The sequence below is a fragment of the Aythya fuligula genome, chromosome 9 (genome assembly GCF_009819795.1).
Source record: "Aythya fuligula isolate bAytFul2 chromosome 9, bAytFul2.pri, whole genome shotgun sequence".
Lineage (NCBI taxonomy): Eukaryota > Metazoa > Chordata > Aves > Anseriformes > Anatidae > Aythya > Aythya fuligula.
In genome coordinates, this window is record NC_045567.1 from 19,587,507 (window position 1) to 19,605,271 (window position 17,765).

At 45.5% G+C, this 17,765-nt stretch overlaps 1 protein-coding gene across 2 annotated transcripts in view; it reads left to right on the forward strand.

Annotated features, from left to right (window-relative positions):
• Positions 1–297: 297 nt before the first annotated feature.
• Positions 298–17,765, forward strand: part of TBL1XR1 (TBL1X receptor 1) — a 103,921-nt gene continuing 86,453 nt past the window's right edge. For both annotated transcript variants that reach the window (XM_032192939.1, XM_032192940.1), the window contains exon 1: positions 298–522. The gene's annotated coding sequence lies outside the window, so the exon portion shown is untranslated. The remainder of the gene's footprint in view (positions 523–17,765) is intronic.

Genomic DNA, 17,765 nt, shown 5'->3' on the forward strand with positions numbered 1-17,765 from the left:
CACAGATATTACTTTTTTTTTTTTTTTTTTTTTCCTCCTCTCTTCCTTCTCCCCTCCTTCCTCGGGACTTCATCTCTAATCCCCCCTCTTTCCCCACCCTCCCCCTCCCCCCGCTCTCTGGCTCGGGATATAATTGAATATCACAGCACTATTTGGTGCCTGCTGCTTTTTTTTTTTTTTTTTTTTTTCCCTTTTCCTCCTGTGCGTGCGTGTGTGTGTTATTTTTTTTTTTCCTCCTCCTGGTGGACACCTCAGCTAAAAAAAAAAAAAAAAAAAGCCAAAAAAAAAAAAAAAAAGACTTATACATTACCCGTGCGTACACACACACACACACAGAGACATGTGCATGTAGGTCCGTATGGCTGTATAAAAAAAAAAAAGAAAAAAAAAAAACAACCAACCACCACCAAAAAAAAAAAAAAAAAAAAAAACACCAAGCACCACGGGAGCGGAGACAAACAAGGGGGAATTTCTCTCGCCTCCGTGCCCGGGGGAAGCAGCCAGGCAGCCGCCACCCGCAAGGTAAGGACCGGGGCGCTCCGCCGGGCCGAGCCGGGCCGGGCCGGGCCGGGGGGCGCCGGGCGGAGGCGGCTTATGGAGGGGGGGGGGGGGGGGGGATGGGTAAAACCTCGTGGAGCTCGGCCCCCCCGCTGTTATTTTGGGGTTTCGGGGTGGTTTTGGGGAGAAGGGGGGTGCCGCTGCTGGGGGGGGTGGGGATGGGTGTGGGGGTTGTTGTGTGTGTGTTTTATTTTTTTTTATTTTTTTGCGAATAGCTCCCGTCCCCCCCCCCCCCACCTCCCCGCTCCGAGCCGCTGCCTTCCCCTCCCCCCCCCCACCCGGCTCCGTTTTAAGGGATTTCAAAGGGTAAAAAAAAAAAGAAAACAACAAATAAAATAAACCGAGGCATCGGCAGCGAATTAAATAAAGGAGCCATGGCGAGGCGGGCTGCTTTATAACCTATTTTTAGCCCGATTTGTGTAAAGAGGAGCCCTCCCCTCCCCCACCCGCCAGAAGTAAATATGCGCGGAGGGGGGGAGGGGAAAGGGAGGTGGTGTTTTTTTATTTAAAAAAAAAAATAAAACGAGGGGGAAAAAAAAAATCAAGACAGCGGAGCCGTGCGAGGTACCGGGGCCGGGGGCAGGGAGGGGTTGGTGTGGGGTGGCTCGGCCCGGAGGCTGTGGGGCTCCGTGGGGGCTCTGCAGGGCCTGGCCCCAACCCCTGGGCTATCACGGGCCAGGCCCGGGTCCCCCACCATCAGCAAGGGGTGTGGGGGTTAATCTCGGCCAGGTGAATTTAATCCCGGGTCGCAGAATCGCCTTGTAAGGCGGCCCCAGGGGATAAAAGCACCCCCCACCCCCCTCCCCCCAAGCAGGAAACTTTGGGTGCGCTGCACGGCGGAGCCCTGCTGGAGCCTTGTTGCTGCAGAGCACACGTGAGTTTTTAGGAAAGTTTGGTTTGTAGGGCGCTGCGTAGGAAAGTGAAGTTTGCGAGTGAAGTTTTTACTGCTCTCCAGCGTGCTCGGCTTTCCCCGCTTTGCTGTCTGTGTAAATCAGGTTCCTTGCTGATTTGTGGGAGAGACCACGAAACGTGTGCCTTCTTTATTATCAAAGCATGGGAGGTGTGAGCAGGAGGATTGGGGTGCAGAGCAAGAGCTCCTGGGCTGGTCTGGCACCCTCCCCATCCTGCTGTACTAGGGGGCTGAGTATGGCAGCGGGGGCTTTTGGGGTCGGGGTCGCTCCCCGTGGGCTCAGCTGGGTGCACGCAGGGTGCTGGGGTGCACCTGAGCACTAGGAGCTCCGGGGCCTTGCCCCACGTGAAGCTGGGCAGAGTGGAGGCTCGGTTGGCCTCGTGAGGTCTTGTTGGGTTTGGGGCCTTCCCTGGAGGTGTTTGTGTTGGCGGTGTTCTCAGAAAGCGAGGCCTGATCCTGCAAACTCTCGTGCAGGTCCTTGAACTTCAGTGAGTGGATGAGTGTTCATGGAGAGGAGCATGAAGGCCGCTTTCCTCTTAGCCAGAGGAAAAAGAAAGAGCTGCTCTGATGAGGTGGTTGGACTTAGGAGGCAGGTGGTGGCGTGTATGTGATGGCACCAAACTTTTGCTGTTTTCTCATAGCCTTTTAATTTTCCTTTGGCCTGGTTAAGGTCCGATGGAATAGCACGGTGTGGTGTTGTTTTCCTGAGGTCACCTGAGACCATGCTCACAGTTTTCTTGGGGGAACGTGGATTTGGCTCCATGAAACCAAGGGCCCACGCGTTGCTGTGCTTGGGAACTTGGTGGCGTGCCTCCCGAGCTATTATTGAGAACACCTGGAAGATGTTTAGTTTTCACTGCACGAGGAAAGGGAAAGGAGAAGGAAATGTAACTTAAATGTATGAAAGGAGTTGAGGTTTGGCTTTTTTTTTTTTTTAAGGCTGTGCAAAAGTTTATGATTTTTGTTCATTTAAATATGCATAGTCATAATGTATGTGCGTAGCATAAAGAATGCAATAATTACAGTTGGACTCTGTTGCTTAAGCTTTTTCCCCTCTTCAAACAGGCAGTTATGATTTTTCCGTGTTTCTTTTATATGAATACTTCTTTCGGTTTGACTCTATATATGGTAATTATTGATGTTTGTGCAATGCTTTGAAGTTGTAAGGCATCGTGTAAGTGCTAAGTACCCAGCAACAGCACTTCATAGTTATTTTCCTATCATGAAAGAGTTTGATGCTACAGCCCTAAGCATAAAGAGACTCTGGATGGATTAGGGGAAATGGTCAAAATTGCTTATAATGTTGTTTTCAGGTAATATTTTTTAGTTAGGAAGAGCAGATCCAAATAATGTAAAGCAAACTGAGTTATTTTACTTAACCTGATTTTGCTTATGGAATCTAATTTAAGATGGACTTCACGTTTGAGTCAGAATGTGTTTGCTGTTATAAATTTTGTAGTGGCAATAAAGACCCACAAACTACAAGGATGTAATTGTGCAGGAGCAAGGAAGTCCTGTAACGCAACACACACAACTTCAGCAGCAGCAGCAGTGGTCTGGTTTGGTTCAATGAGCTCTACAGATGCCTGTGGAGCTGCACACAGAAGTAAGTGTGTTCCACGTTAGTGGCAGCCGATGGGATGTGGATCTTCCACGACACTGACACGTTTTCTCGGTATCCAAGTGCTGTCAAATGTTATGGGGAAGGCCGAGACAGCGGCCAATGTGACACCCTTCCTCGGTAATCCTCTTCGTCTAGAGCCACACGAGATGACCATGGATTGTGTTTGCTTTGCCGGAATTTCCTATCCCTTCTGGGCCCGCGGCTGCTTGGGACTGTGGTTCTGTGAGTTGTGACGAGGCTGCGAGGGGCAAAGAGACGTGTGTGGATGTGGCACTGGCCCTTCCCCTGCTGGAGCACGACCGGGAGGTCGCGGTGTGGTCTCCATGCTGGGAGGAGGATGAGGACCGGGCCGAGCAGGATGGTGTGGTGTCAGCGTGCGATGCTGCAAGGCTGGAATCCATCCTCCTGAAGTACCACTAAATTCTAAAGAAACTCATGTTTATCTTGAGAATTGTGATTAATGTCATGTGTAGTGATCGCCCTTAGCGTGTGGTTACACGTGCGCACACAGGGCAGAGCGTACAACAATGTCTGTATTTAAGGCCAGGACCCGTAAACGTCATCGCAAGTAGCTGTGGGTTGGGAGAGAAGTGAAAATGTGTGTGCACACTGCATCCATGTGTGGCTCCTACAAAAAGTGCCTACTGCGAGAATATAGTTACTGCATGTTCATTTTTTTTAATATAAATGTAGCTGTTTGTGTTAGGTGAAGAAGTGTCTGAAGTTTTCCATTAGGAAATGTGACCGACAGCTCTTCTCGGTGTATGTGAGTTTTGCTGCAGTGTTAACGTGGGACCTTCAAATCAGCAGCTGCTGAAGAAACAGTTCCTACGTCCTGCTATGGGGTTGGTTATCCCTGCCCCCAGCACCTGCAGCTTTCCAAGCACTGTGCTCTGAGTTTCTGCAACGTAGCATTATGAGAAGAGTGACTTTACTAGAACCGAGTTCATTCGGTGATCCCAGGCAGAGTAGATGGAGATGGCTTTATTCACCTCATAACCAGCTTCCTTTGAGATAAAATATGACAATGAAGTATGGAATAAGAATGATCTTTTCTGATGAAATTGTACGGGAGTACATTGACTCCATTTTATTTATTTTCAATTTTGCAAAATCGCGTTAGCTAACTGGAGGTAAAAAGTCGTGAAGACAGGGCAGTGTATTCATCACGTCGGGAGTCGATGGGTTGAGTAAAAAAGTGCGGAAACCTGGTCTAGAAATCACTGTGCCAGTTTGTGTGAAAACTGTGAGCTGCCTTCTCGTTAGGGTTCTGCCTTCTGTTACCTCACGCAAGATGAGAAGGCCCTTTTTGTCCTTCTCATAGTGAAAACAAGGCTGAAATCACACAAAACACCATGGAGTCTGATGGCCGGGTTTGAGCTTGACGTCGAGTTTTCTTTTGTCTGTGAAAAATCCATAGAACCGTATTTCCACATCTCCTCTAAAACATTGATTTTGAATACCAGCACCGTGTCAGTTTCGGTGACATCCTTTAGCCTCTCTTTTTAAATCATTATGGAACCTTAAAAAATTCTTCCTTGTTAGGAAACGAGTGGTCGTGAGAACTGGCCTGGGTGGCTGGCGGGCGCATAAGTAGCTTAGCCCTTTTTGCTCATGGGGACGGCTTGGGAAATATTCCCTTACCTTAGTAATAGTAGTAAAGTGCTTGGTGAATTGGTGCTGCTTTCTGAAAAACCTACTGCAAGAGCTTACTTCAGAAGTGACGGGGAGCTGTATGCAGCCGCCTCTGCCAGTAGACGCTGTGCCTTCCACAGTGTCCCCTCAGGGCCCCTGATGGCCGTGTTGGAGTTGGTGCCACGTGGCGGTGCCAGGGCACTGTTAGGCACACCAGCACATCCAGGCCTTCGTGTCGGGCTCATGGGGAGCAGCTCCCTGTGCCCATGGTGGTTCGGTGCTGTGCTGCCTCTTGTCTTGAGAGCACGTCTCTGTGGGGTAAAACACGGATCTGGGCTAAGGCGCTGGGTCCCCGCCTATGTTTCTGGGGCTGGTGGTCACTGCATGTGCTCGGCATCTCTGAAAACCAAGGCTCACGTGTGGCTCGCTGGCTTTTGCCAAATCCCGCTAGGGTGTAGTTTCTGTTTCTTTCTGGAAGTAGCATTAGCAAGGCTGTGTTGTGTACTCTGGCTTGTGTTTATTGTCGTAATTCTGAAGTCTCCATGCTGCAAAGGAGCAATATGGTTTATTAGTAATGTCCAGCAGTAAAAAATCAGAATCAATCAGAGAAAAAACACCTTTTTTTTTTTTTTTCCTCCTTTCTTTTGCAATCTAAGATTCAGCTCAGGGCTGCCTGGAGCTGCCTCACTGGTGGCGTTGGCCACGCTGGTGGAGCGGAGCAAGGCAGGCAAGCAGCTGTCTTTGTGGCTTTGCTGGTGCTCCTTTTAACCTGTTGGGGGGTTCGCAGGAGGATTTAATCGCTTCCCTGGCTTCGTGTGAAGATGCTGTTGGACCCCGCTGGTGTCACGCTGTTTGTGGATTGTATGGATTGGGACTGGAAAAGCGCCTCTGGAAACTTCCTTCTCCTGTGTGTGGTAGTGTGGCTGCTGGCAAAAGCCTTGGCTGCGAGCGTACCGGAGAGGTTTGTGAGCAGCGTGCCTGCGGAGCATTTCTCCAAGGGTAGGGGTTAAGGGTCAGATACTCACTGTCCATGAAAATGTGGTGCTAAATGCTATGCTGGGTGCCAAAACCACAGAAATTGTCAAGGTTTAGAGCCCTAAATATAACCTGTCCCCAAAGTTGCATCCCCTTGCTGTTAAGTGTTAAGTTGAGGCCCACGGGTTGACCTGTCACTGGCAAACTCAGAGCTGGGAATTCTTCTGACAGCAAGCACACATGAGGTGGATTTCGGTCCCCTGGTGGTTCCCTGAACATGCCAGTCAAAGGAGAGGCAGTTGGATTTCCTAGAAGTTGTCCAGGCTGGCCGAGGAGAAGAGTGAGTTTTGCAGGTCTTCTGTGGTGTTTTTTTTTTTTTTTTTTTGGACTTGCTGATTATTTTTCAAGAGTCAGCATGACTTTTGAAAATACTTTTTTTTTTTCCCCTTGTAAAAAATGGTAAAACGTGTGTGTGTGTGTATATATATATATATATAAAATTTATCATTGATAGTGGTGTTAAGTGTGGTTGAACATTTTACGTTAAAATACCAGTTGATTTTAACCAAGCTGAGTCTGTTTGCAGATCCCCCATCCTGGTCTGCTGAGCTCACAGCAACGATGAGAACTTTCCCTCTTTTAGGTTACGTCTAAATTTGTGGGAAAAAATAGTTTTGATATTGCATAGACCTATGGGGGAAATAACAAGAGATCTGGGTCAAAAAAGTAGGGCGTGCAAGATTTAGAAGCTGTTGAAGTGTATTTATTTGTCCTATATTAGGTTAAAGGAAGTATTGGTGCTTTCAGTTTGGCAATATGTCCTTCAGTCTGCGGTGTTCTGTGAAGGGAAGACAACTGTTAAACAATGAATCACAGCTAATTTTTGTACGGATGTCAACATTCTTCTCCAGTGCAGAAATTTTTGCTTGGATATTAACACAAACATGCATTCCTAAAATACAGGCTCTTAGCGATAAATTTTAATTAGGAAGTGCTCTGTAAAAAATATGGATTTTTGCCATGATGATTATTTGTGAATCTGTAACATATTTACTTTGGAGTTGCGTTTGATCAGATTTAATACTTTCTAATGTACTTTAAAAGCAAAGTTAGCGCAGATGTGTATGGAGGAAAATGAAGAACAATGTTGTCAAACCATCTATTAATGTTGACATCAAATAAATTGTATATCGTACAGCAACAGATTAACTGTTTCCTGTAGCTGAAGCAGCAGACCTGTGGTTTAGAGAAGCGGGGTTTGTTCTCACTGTAAAATTGAAATGTTTTGCTGATGCAGACATAGTACCTGACTTGTCACTTTATTTCAAACACACAGCTAGATTGCTTTTACCCTGCTTAAACTGTAAATTTCTAGCACTGTATAAGATGAAAATACAAAACTTCGGTATGTTAAATTGCTATAAAAAAAACCTTAAGCATAGAGTGAAACACTCTACTAAGCAGTTCTGGTGAGCTTAATCTGATAGCGAAACGGATGTCTAAATGTAGCTGATTAATGTAAACCAACTTTTCTTGTACAGTTTTCACCATTATAGTAAATACTTGTCTCAAGTGGTTGAGTTGTAAGGAAAATGCTTTGTATGTCTGTTACTGTCTTCCACAGCGGATCCTGAATGGCCTTTGATTACATTAGGAATATCAACGTGTTTATCTGACTGTTGGCAGGGGCCGAGCTAGTTGGTTCCTCTGCTGTCTGCACATGCAAGGTTATTTCGATACGGTTTATTTATTTCTAGTTCATCAAGGGCCTCTCTAAGTGCCTGTCCTACCATACGTACAGTACACACACAATGCATTAGAAATTACATTGTTAGAGCCTGTTCTGTTCAACCATAAAACCCTCCTTGGCCATTTCTTAGTGTCCCTGGGCACTGCAGCCCTCCCGGGTACATTGCTTTCTGGTAAAAGAGATGGGCATGGCTTAGATCCTAAAAGTGAGCCCTCTGCTTATAGATGGGCATGGCTTAGATCCTAAAAGTGAGTCCTCTGCTTCCTGCAGGGCTGGATGTTCCTGGCAGCTCCTCGTGTTGTCCCAGGCCATCCGTCCTGGCTGGAGCTAACAGCAGCTGGTATGCTGGGTGTACAGGGGGGTGAAACTGGGTAACGAGCCTGTTTGGATGGACACAAATGCTAACGAGAATTTAAAAAATTGGGTGAAGGGTAAAAGAAATTCAGGTAGCCAGGACAAACGCGTCTGCTGTTCCAACTCATTGGTGACTTTGTACGAGAGGCCCTGTGGGTATGGGAGACGTCAGACTGCAGCCAGGAGTGCTTCCATCGGGCAGGCTGTGAGGCTTTCTGCTCTGCTGGATTACCGGGATTGCCAATGTCAAAGCCTGTGTACGTTGGACCCTGCGAAGGAGCTCCCGAGAGCTGTGTTCGTGGTGTGAGGCTGTGTCAGACGGGGCTGGGACGTGTATCTGTCAGCGTGCTGCCTGCCTTCCCCGCTGCACCTGCCCTCCTGTGCGATGGAGCCTGGTCAAGGTGAAGAGAAAGAAAAGCAGCGTTTCCGAAACCACCTTTTCAGTGATCCAATTAATCAGATTTAATTTGTGGAACGTTACTGGAAATGGTGAAAGTTTGGAACTGTGATGGACGTCCCCCTGCCCATGGCTGTCTGCTTTTATTTGTTTGTCCAGAAGAACAGGGGAGTGCTGTTGGGCCTACTGCTGTTCTGTGTTATTAAAATAACCCTCCCAGCCCCCCTGTGTAATAAAGCACAAGTGGTGCTAGATTGTGCTGCTCTTTCTTGCTAAAATTAACCCCTTCCCGCAGGCAGCGTGCTCTTGTTCTCTCCTCTCTGGTTCTGCGTCCCGGTGTTTGCTGAAGCATGCTTCACCGAATGCACGTGGGGGTTTGTCTCGGGCATGGCAGTTTGCATCACTTCACTGTAATCCCTTCCTAAGTCTTCATTTGTTTTTCTAATCTCCCATTTTTGTTTTGGTTTTGTTCGTTACTTTCTCTCTGTTTTTTGTTGTTTTGGATTATTCTTCCACATTCTCCTTATCTGCACTTTCGTCAGTGGTTTGCACCAGGTCCATGCCTTTTCCCCATCACCTTTTTTTTTCCTCCTGGTTTCCTCTTTCCTCCCCCCTCTCCTAACCTCAGTTGAGCACGTGTCTGGGAGCTGATCCCGTGTGGCCTGTGGCACTACAGCTGGCATGTTGTGCTGCTGCAGGGGACCTGGTGGGGACATGGGGTTGATGGGACATGGCCACAAAAAGGGAGACGGGGCTGGCGGGTTTTGGCAGTGTCTTCATTTGATAAAAATAATCTTGGCTTCACGTGCCAAGTGTCGGTCCAGGGCTTGATGAAGCCAAAGGGAGACATTGGGGGCAGCTGGCATGGGTGGCCAGTGAGAGCACAAAAAGCTGCAGAAGTTTGAATGGAAAGCTCAGCGTGCTGTGAGGTGAGCTTTGTGCTCTGCAAAATAAGGGATTTTATGCCATAAATGTTACTGGCATTGTGACTTAAAATGAACAAAAACAAAGTCGTGATGAAATCAGTCACAGCCTTATCTTATTGTGTTTATTGTGGGTAGTGTTGACAAGTCACATGCCCCATTGTTCGAGGTGAACAAATATAGCTTTGATACTGCAAGCTGATACGTGTGGACAGCCTCCTTTGTCCTGTGGTGCACGGATGAGTTTGCAGAATTGTGACTTCGGAGCTGGAAGATTGTTTTTAAAGAGTTCCCATTTTAAATTAGTCTAGGAACACCATAATACATCAAATGCTCTGTTGCTTAATATCCAGGCCCATCTTTCTGTTTGGTAACTTGCTCTGCAGAACGTAAGAAAATAAATGAAGAGATTAATGCATCATAAACTCTCGCGCTTTGTTGCCCGGCAAAACCCATGGATAACAAGCTTTTACTGCGCCTCTGGCATAGATGTGCTCGGGCCAGCAAGAATGCAAGATGTGCTGTTGAGAACGTCGGTAACAGATTTTCTCTTGGAAGTCTTTCAAATACAAGTCCTGTACTACAACGCTGTTGACACTTGATAACAGTGACCCTCATCTCTGCTGAAGTCACAGGTTGTGGATCACCTCTGAATTACTCTTGATGTTTATGAATTCCTACGGTCAGGATGTATGCAGTGGAACTAGGGTGTAGGCAATAGACTTGCTGCAGGAGTATTCTTGGCATGTGGAGCCTGTGGTCATCCAGCTGTACCTGGGGGAATCCCACTGAAATCATTTTCAGTTTTGCCTAGGGACAAACAGGAAGGTTAGTCTTCCCTGCCTACAGCAATTTATTTTTTTCTTAGCTTACATTAGTAATGCCAGTGTAGCTCATTGTCTGGTTTAGTATTCTTAATTCTTAGAATATATATATATATATTTTTTTTTTTCTTCCTGTTAGCTCATCGTCTTGCTTGAGATAGTTTTATTCCCTATTCAGAAACAGGTGCTTGCAGTGTATTTTGTACCGGTACAAGAGCATTCAGTAAAATGGTCTTGAATAGAGAAAGCTCCATAACAGGTGTTACCGGGATGCTTAAACATAAAACACTGCTGACGCTGCTAGAAATTTTCACCGCTGTCGTGACTGTGTGTTGAGAATGTCAGCTGTGTGTCTGCCTGCCTGCCTGCCCTCCGATACAATAAGAGTTCCCCAGTTGTGGTGGCTTGCAGGCAATCTGTAAAATACTACTTAAATTTCAATACAGGATGAATGGCAAGCTTTTGGCGTCCTAAAGCAGGTGCTCTACAATACTGGAATATATTCTGTGCGTTACTGTGTAAAGCTTTCAGACGTCTTTTTGAGCACCACTGATTTTGTTTATACGGTCCCTTTGCTGGCACTGCCAGAAGAGAGGGTGCTGTGGAATGACTTTCTGGATATACATCTTCGTAGGCTGTTACAGATCGGTGGTGAATCTCCAGAGACACCCTACATGCCCCAAATTTATCTTTTCTGTGTTGACCTAATATACTTGTATATAATAGACAGCTGTGTTTAAATTGTTTTCGTTTACATCTCTGAAGATTTTCTGTCCACACGGTGGATAGGACAGAAATCTGGTGTCAGGATTATCTGCTAGTTCTGCTGCTGTGTGACCTTAGCTAATGGATTAACAAATTTACCCACGCATCAGTGATTTAACACTTCACAGGAGTTTTTTTGAGACTGGTTCTCTGAGATCTTCTGGTGAAAGGCTGCATAGCAGTATAAAGTGGCTTTTGTTTTATTTTTCCCCTCTGATTACTCTTATTTCAGGCAAGTGCTCTTTTTGTGTTTGTTACTTTTGTGCTGCTTTCCTAGCCTTTGAGGATTGCTTGTTGGGTGACACACGGTCCATGTTGGAGGTACCTGCTGATAGTGCCCATACGTGGTGGGGAGTCACGTTGACATCAGGCATGTTTGTGTCCTTAGTAATGTGGAAATGGAATTGTATACGGAGTTTTAATAGAAGCCTGCACCTGCTTTTTGCAGCTCTTTTTGGGGTGGCAGTGGGAAGGCTGAATTTCCCCAGGGAGCCGTGTTGGGGATCAATTTTGGAGCACAGCCCTGCAGGCAGCTCCTTGTCACAGTGGAGGAGGTGGGACCACGGCTGGCTCTGCTTGCATGGAGCTCTCCTACACTTTTCTGTCTGGAAAGGAAGTTTCTGTCCTGTGCCATGGCTTATTGGCTCTGTCATGCTGATACAGTGGTTTATTGGTCCTGCAAACAGCAGCTCTGAAAGCATTTGCATTAAAAACATTGGGTATTTTAGGGGGTATTAAAATCTAAATGTTTTTCCTTAGCTGGTTGCCAGCATGATGCCACAAACACCCGCATTGCCATGAAGGTGGTGGTCAGCTACTGCTCATCGTAGGACCGGTGGGCTGTGAACTTCTTGTGTCTGAGAGCAGAGCTGATGAAATGGTTGTGGACTGAAGCAGGCCAGCTAATAGCAAAGCCCGCCTGACACCAGCCTCTCCATATGTAGTGGCCATATTGCCCCTAACATCCTGCTGCTTGCATCGCCCATATATAAAATGGGAAATGGTGACGTGATCTTTGTCATGTGGGCACAGTCCCACTTGGCCCGGCCTTCCTTAATAACTTATCAGAGTGATTTACTTACAAATGTATACAGTTAAGCAAATTTATGAGCTTGTATGAAAATCTTTTTCACGCCCTGTACTAAGAACCAGTGATACCCTCCTCGCTCGTCCGAGCTGCGTGCTGCAGGTCATGTCGTGAGGCGTGCTTAGCAAGAGGTGCCATGGTGGCATGGGACTTGGCTTTCCCTGGCCAGGCAGGGCTGCTCTGAAAGGCACATTGCAGGTTTCTGGTGGTATAGACGGTGGTACACGCTTTTTTTTACAATATTTTGTTTCCATAGTTTGGAAGTTTTTCATCTGCTGGAAAATGAAATTTTACGTCTGTTGTTTTTCTGATTTGGGGAAGTCTTCAGTTTGTGAAGAGCACTCAAAGTTGTGTAGGCTTGTTTTCTGCTAGTGTAATTTACACTTTAATCCTGTGGGTTATTTCTTATTTTCACCATAGTCTACGCTGAGAAGTATCTTTCGGTTAATTTAAAAAGATCACACTGTAATAAATCCCTTAAACTTTGCAAGAAGACATTTACACTCGCTGGGTAGCATGGCTTGAAGTTATAAGAGGGAATTTACAGTGCGCTTACATTATTTTTGGAATGGCTCCAGAATGAAAGTGTCTCATTCCTGTTTAGCGTAATACATTTTCAGCAGATATAACTGTTGCTGTAGTCAAGCCCTAATTGTTTAAAAAAAAAAAAAAAAGAGAGAAAAAGAAAAAAGCTTTTAAGTGTGATCCTTGGATATTTTTAAAAAAGCTGAGTGAATTGCTTTCCTTGTTGAAACATTTTCTCATATTCTGAGGCAATCGACGTGCTCTTTGTAAGAAATATATTATCACGGTATTGAAGTCGAATCAGGTTCTCTGGAAGTGATCCAACCTTCAGGAAAGAAAAATATTAATGTATGTGTTGAGGGAAAGGGTTTCCCTTTACTTTGGAATTTGCTTGTCATGTTTAGCCAGTAAGCTGTTTTCAGATGCATTACGGCGCTGTGAAACTCATTTTTGGGGCTGGCATTTTTCTAGGCTTGGTTTGAGCAGAAAGATTTACATGTAATGCTTCTTTTTTGTTTGTTTCAACTGTCTAGGGACATGTACATTTGTTAAGTTATAATTTGAGTGCAGTGCATGTTTAAGGAGAACAGAAGACCAAACCTTAAAATGATGACAACAATGGGTAGCTTTTTTTTTTTTTTTTTTGACCAGTCATTTGTTTCAGTGTCTGAAATGCTTTGTTGCCACTTTAAATGTTGAAATTTAAGGAAAGTAGCCTCTGCTTGGAAGACAAATATTTGCAGTATGTTGTTTGTTTGCTTTATGAAGTTTTGTGCTGTTTGAACAGTGGTTTTTATTTTAGCTATGAGTTTTGGCAAAACACATCCTAGCACATGTAGTTGGCCATAAACAAGCTGCAGATCTCTAACGCTTTGGTCCTGCAGCTGCACCGAAGCACACGAGGTTAAAATCCAAGCGGGTGCCTGCATGTGGGGCTTGGAGGAGACCCGCGGTGCAGGATGCTCACAGGAAATTTCATAGATTCGCAGGCTGCTTAAACCTTAAAGGCCACCCAGTTCCAGCCCCATGCCATGGGCAGGGACACCTTCCACCAGCCCAGGTTGCTCAAAGCACCATTCAGCCTGGCTTTGGGATGGGGCATCCACAGCTTCCCTGGGCAGCCTGGGCCAGGGCCTCACCGCCCTCTGAGGGAAGAACTTCCTCTGAACATCTCATCTAAATCTCTCCTCTTCTGGTTTAAAACCATAGTAGAGGGGGACTTCTCTGCCTTCTGTCAGTAGGGCATCTGGCACCTAAGCTGATTATGATTTTATGGCCTTATTCAGGGGGAAGGGGCTGCACTGCAGCTTTCCAGGCTGGTTTATGCCTGAAGGCCAGGGCTGCATGCACACACCTCGCTGAGTCGGCCATGTTCTTCAAAGTGTGTGGGACTTATATGATTTTTGCACTATTTAAGGACAGCTGGGGTTTGGTAGAGGGCTGCCATTCAGTACATGCCCACTCTCCAACGTTAAATAAGCTGGAGCATCTACCAGTTGGTTTGCGACCAACTATCGCAGGGCTGAGGCAAGGAGCGGTGCGGAGGAGCCACAAGATGAAGGACTGCTGCTCCGTGCCTGGGAGGGTGCTGGTGCTCCTCAAGCTGCCCCTCAGGGAGGACATGGAGAGGACAGTCGGGACAGCCTCCAGGCCGAGAACAAGGCTGGAACCTGCCTGAGGACACGGGTTAGGTAGCCAGTGTGTGCTTGAGCAGGTCGTTGTGCCAGCAAAACTGCCATGCACTTGCTGGTGGCTGAGGCCCCCCTTCGCCATTCCTCCCCTGTGAGCACCGAGTACTACATCGATGACAGTTTTTCTGCACCTTTCCAAAGTGCTTCTTTTGGTGTTGGTTCTGAACCAAATGCTGTCTCTGCTCCCCACCGCTGTAATCCTTCAGCTGTGGTTAAGGAATGATTTGTATTATTATTCTGATTTTTTATATTGACACATTTTGGATTATTTTCCTAAAATACTTTGTTTAGACTTCTGACATCTTAATGACTGAAAACCTCAGCCGGTTTTGTTTGGAAATGACTCTTCCTCAGGCAGAAATTAGACCTGAAAATGCATTCCTCTGAAGTATGAGAGGGAAAATCTCTCTCTGGTAGCATTGCTGAGTTGTTGAGATCAGCTCTGAATTGCCAGATAATGTAATTTCCTTTTAAGAAGAGCCTTCTCCCTATCCTACCCAACAAACCCTGAAGTGTTCTTTGTGTGAATGTACTATATGATTTCTAATTATATGATCGCATACCATTCCACAAATAGTGCGATACAATAGCAAAGAATTATTTCCAGGATCTTGTAGAGGTCTATTCAGTAGACTACCTTAAACCCTCATCTCGCAAGCTGTAAGTGAGGTGTAAATGGGCTCCCTCTCCTCCCAGAAGCAGTGTTTACTGCAGCTCTGTGTTGAAGCCTGGGTTCAGAGCTCCTTACAGAATCAGGGCTTGGGATGTCATTTTTGAAAGTTGCCATTTAACTGCTCTTATACAACATACGCATATTAAGTAGGATAGCAGAATAACGGTGAAATTGCTCACCTAGGTCTGCAGATGAATTACCATAATTAACTGCTTCTTCCCATGAATTGCACCTAACGAGGGCTGTGCTGTTGGCTGAAAATAAATTGCATAATGCATTACTGTTGACTAAATTATTTACATACCTTAGAGAGGAGATGGTATAAAAAGTCTGCAAAATAAGTGCTGGACCATTATGAAAATGAAATGTGGGGGGGTGGGGGGCGGGGAGGGAGCACAGGCAGCACATGGTGCAGTCTGCCTTCTCCTGGGTCAATGAAGAGCATTGTATTCTGTTTGCAATACACTGTGTGATTTCATAATTACATATTTATCACATCACATTGCATAATGCATACGTGCAGAAGGCAGGGTTAGGTCTGTGCACACAACCTTGGGCCTAGTCCTAAGAAGAGTAGATCTGTGTGATTATAATTTTTGCTAAAAATTGCATGTCTTTTTTTTTCTTTTCCTGCTTAACTTTAGTCCCAAAATATGTGAAATCAAAAGCAAAATGGAGTTAATGAATTATAAAACAAGGTGTACAACTTATTAAGTGCTTGCTGTTCTGAATTTATGCAGGAAGCATCCTTTGTGTTGCTGTTCAGTGCTGTGAGGCATTTAAGGATTGCTAGTCTATATGCATGGCCTGTTTTTCTTAACATCTTACTTAGCCAAGAATAATTTTAAAAGCCCAATATTTGGATATGTATATAATGCAGAATCCTTTAAGGGGCTATTTATGGATATTTATTAAAATAGGTGGCTCCTCCATATAGAGATTACTTATACTGATTTACTATAAATGTGTGTATGAGCCCCTCTGTACACAAGTGCTGGTAACACCAGAACAATTGCAATGACTGAAGATAGGCTCAACTAAAGGTATTAATTTATATTAAATTTTACCAAAGTGAGGCTTGTCATAACTTTCATTTTACATTGGTAAAAAAAAAAACAGTCTGAAGTTGTGTAGACCTCAGTTTCTACTCTTTTTATTTTTATTTTTTGTCTGGGACTTTAATTTGGACTTAATCCTAGCAATCATTGACAAAACTTGGAAATGTGCTTTGTTTCCTGGTGTTTTAAATGGGAACAGCAGGGTCTCTGGGCACAAAGCTGTCTTTCCCTCCCTGGGGAGGCTGTGCTTCCACGTGGGGTGAAGGGAGCTGCGCGTGGGGACGTGGAGCCTGCGGAAACTCAGTCGTTTGTTTGATTATTTGGGGTTATGATCCCCATGGAAATGTGGTTGCAATGGGGAAAAGCTTTGTAAAAACAACTGTGCTTGGGAAATTGGATCGCATTTATTTTTTTTTATAAGTAGGCTGGAATACTTCATGATGTTGTACCAAGCAGATACAGTAAGTTCCCCTTCCTGCCAAATTAGCTGGAACAGGTCAGCTGGTGTGATAACAAGGGCGAGGAAAACACTAGATATTTTTTTTTTTTTTTTTTTTTAACCCAGTGAAAATGTTTCTTGAAAAGCTTTATTTCCTGTTTAAGAATGCATGGTGGAAGTTTGGAAAAGATGTGACCTTTTAGTCAGGGATTTTTGTTGTTGGTTTTTGGTGTTGGGAGGGCTGTTCTCTAAACCATAAGCTGATGCAGGGAACCTTAACTTTAGTGTTTCTAATATGATGGACTTGACTGTTCAGGCTGGTGAATCACTCACTGTAGAGGGGTTGTAGGTAATATTATTTAAAAGCTATAAATGCTAAAACAGCACTGATGGGTACACAAGCAAATGTAAAGATGGCAGAATAAACTGTGTTAATATTCACAAACATTCATGCCATAAATGATGACAAAACATTTTTCATATGTTGAATGGATTGAGATTCTTAAACATGGCTTGGTATAATAAAGAACTCGCAATTTGGTATTTTCCTTATCTGGATGGATGCTTTTGAATTTATTTTCTCAAAATTTTCAGAATGCTTTCGAGCACTTTGTCGCACGATGTACTTCACAGTGATCAGTGATTTGTGGTACTGCAAATATGTCCTGTGCAATACCATGGAGGGAAGGGTTCGCTGAGTTTTGTCTGCTCAGTTTACAGTTTTAGGGAACCGCCTGAAATCAAATTACAGAAACAAAGTGGAGATTTCCGTGGAAATGTTGCAGGATCTCAGCAGGCTGCCCGATTGTGTTGCTGTGGGCCTGCAGGCAGGGCAGGGCCTGTGCCATTGTCACTGCCCTGTTGTTCATCACTGAGCCCCGAGCGGCCGCTTGGCAGAGAGGGATGGTGGTCAGCAAGGACAGCAGAGACCTGGGAACACCCTGCCAGAACCTGAAGTCGGAGCTGAGGAGCGGGGAGCACACAATTCCTTTCTGCAGGCTGGGAGGGGAGAGCAGGCCGGCAGGATGCAGAGGAAGGGGAGCGTTGGGTTAACTCCACGCTTCTGTTTCTCAGCAGGCATACCCCAGAGCATGCGGTCTCCACGCTCCGAGCACTGACGTGTGAATGCTTTGAGCTCCGTGCCCTGTTGGAGCGGGACAGGAGCGTCACCAGCTTCCTATTTCTGTTCGGTAGCAGCCAGCCATTTAGTGACAGGAGCATTACAGAGCGCTGGCTGCCACCTGACGTGTGCTGCCTGCTGCCTGTGCTACAGTAATCCCTGCGTTGTGATACCAAATGGGGTCAGTTCTGCTTGATTGTGTACAGTTACCTCCTCAATAAAAAAATGAGGCAACGGGTGACTGGGCAGGGAGATGGGAGTGTGCACGGAGATGCTGGTTTTGTACTGTCCGGGGAGAGGAATGCTGCTTTCACTAACCTGCCACATTACTGTTTTCAAGTAGGTTTGGCTTTTTGGTTGGGTGGAGTTTTTTTGCACGTCACCAAAGAGAAATGTTTTGAAAGAAAGGTCTTGAAGGGAAAAAGAAGGAAAAAAAAAAAAAGAACTTGTGAATGCT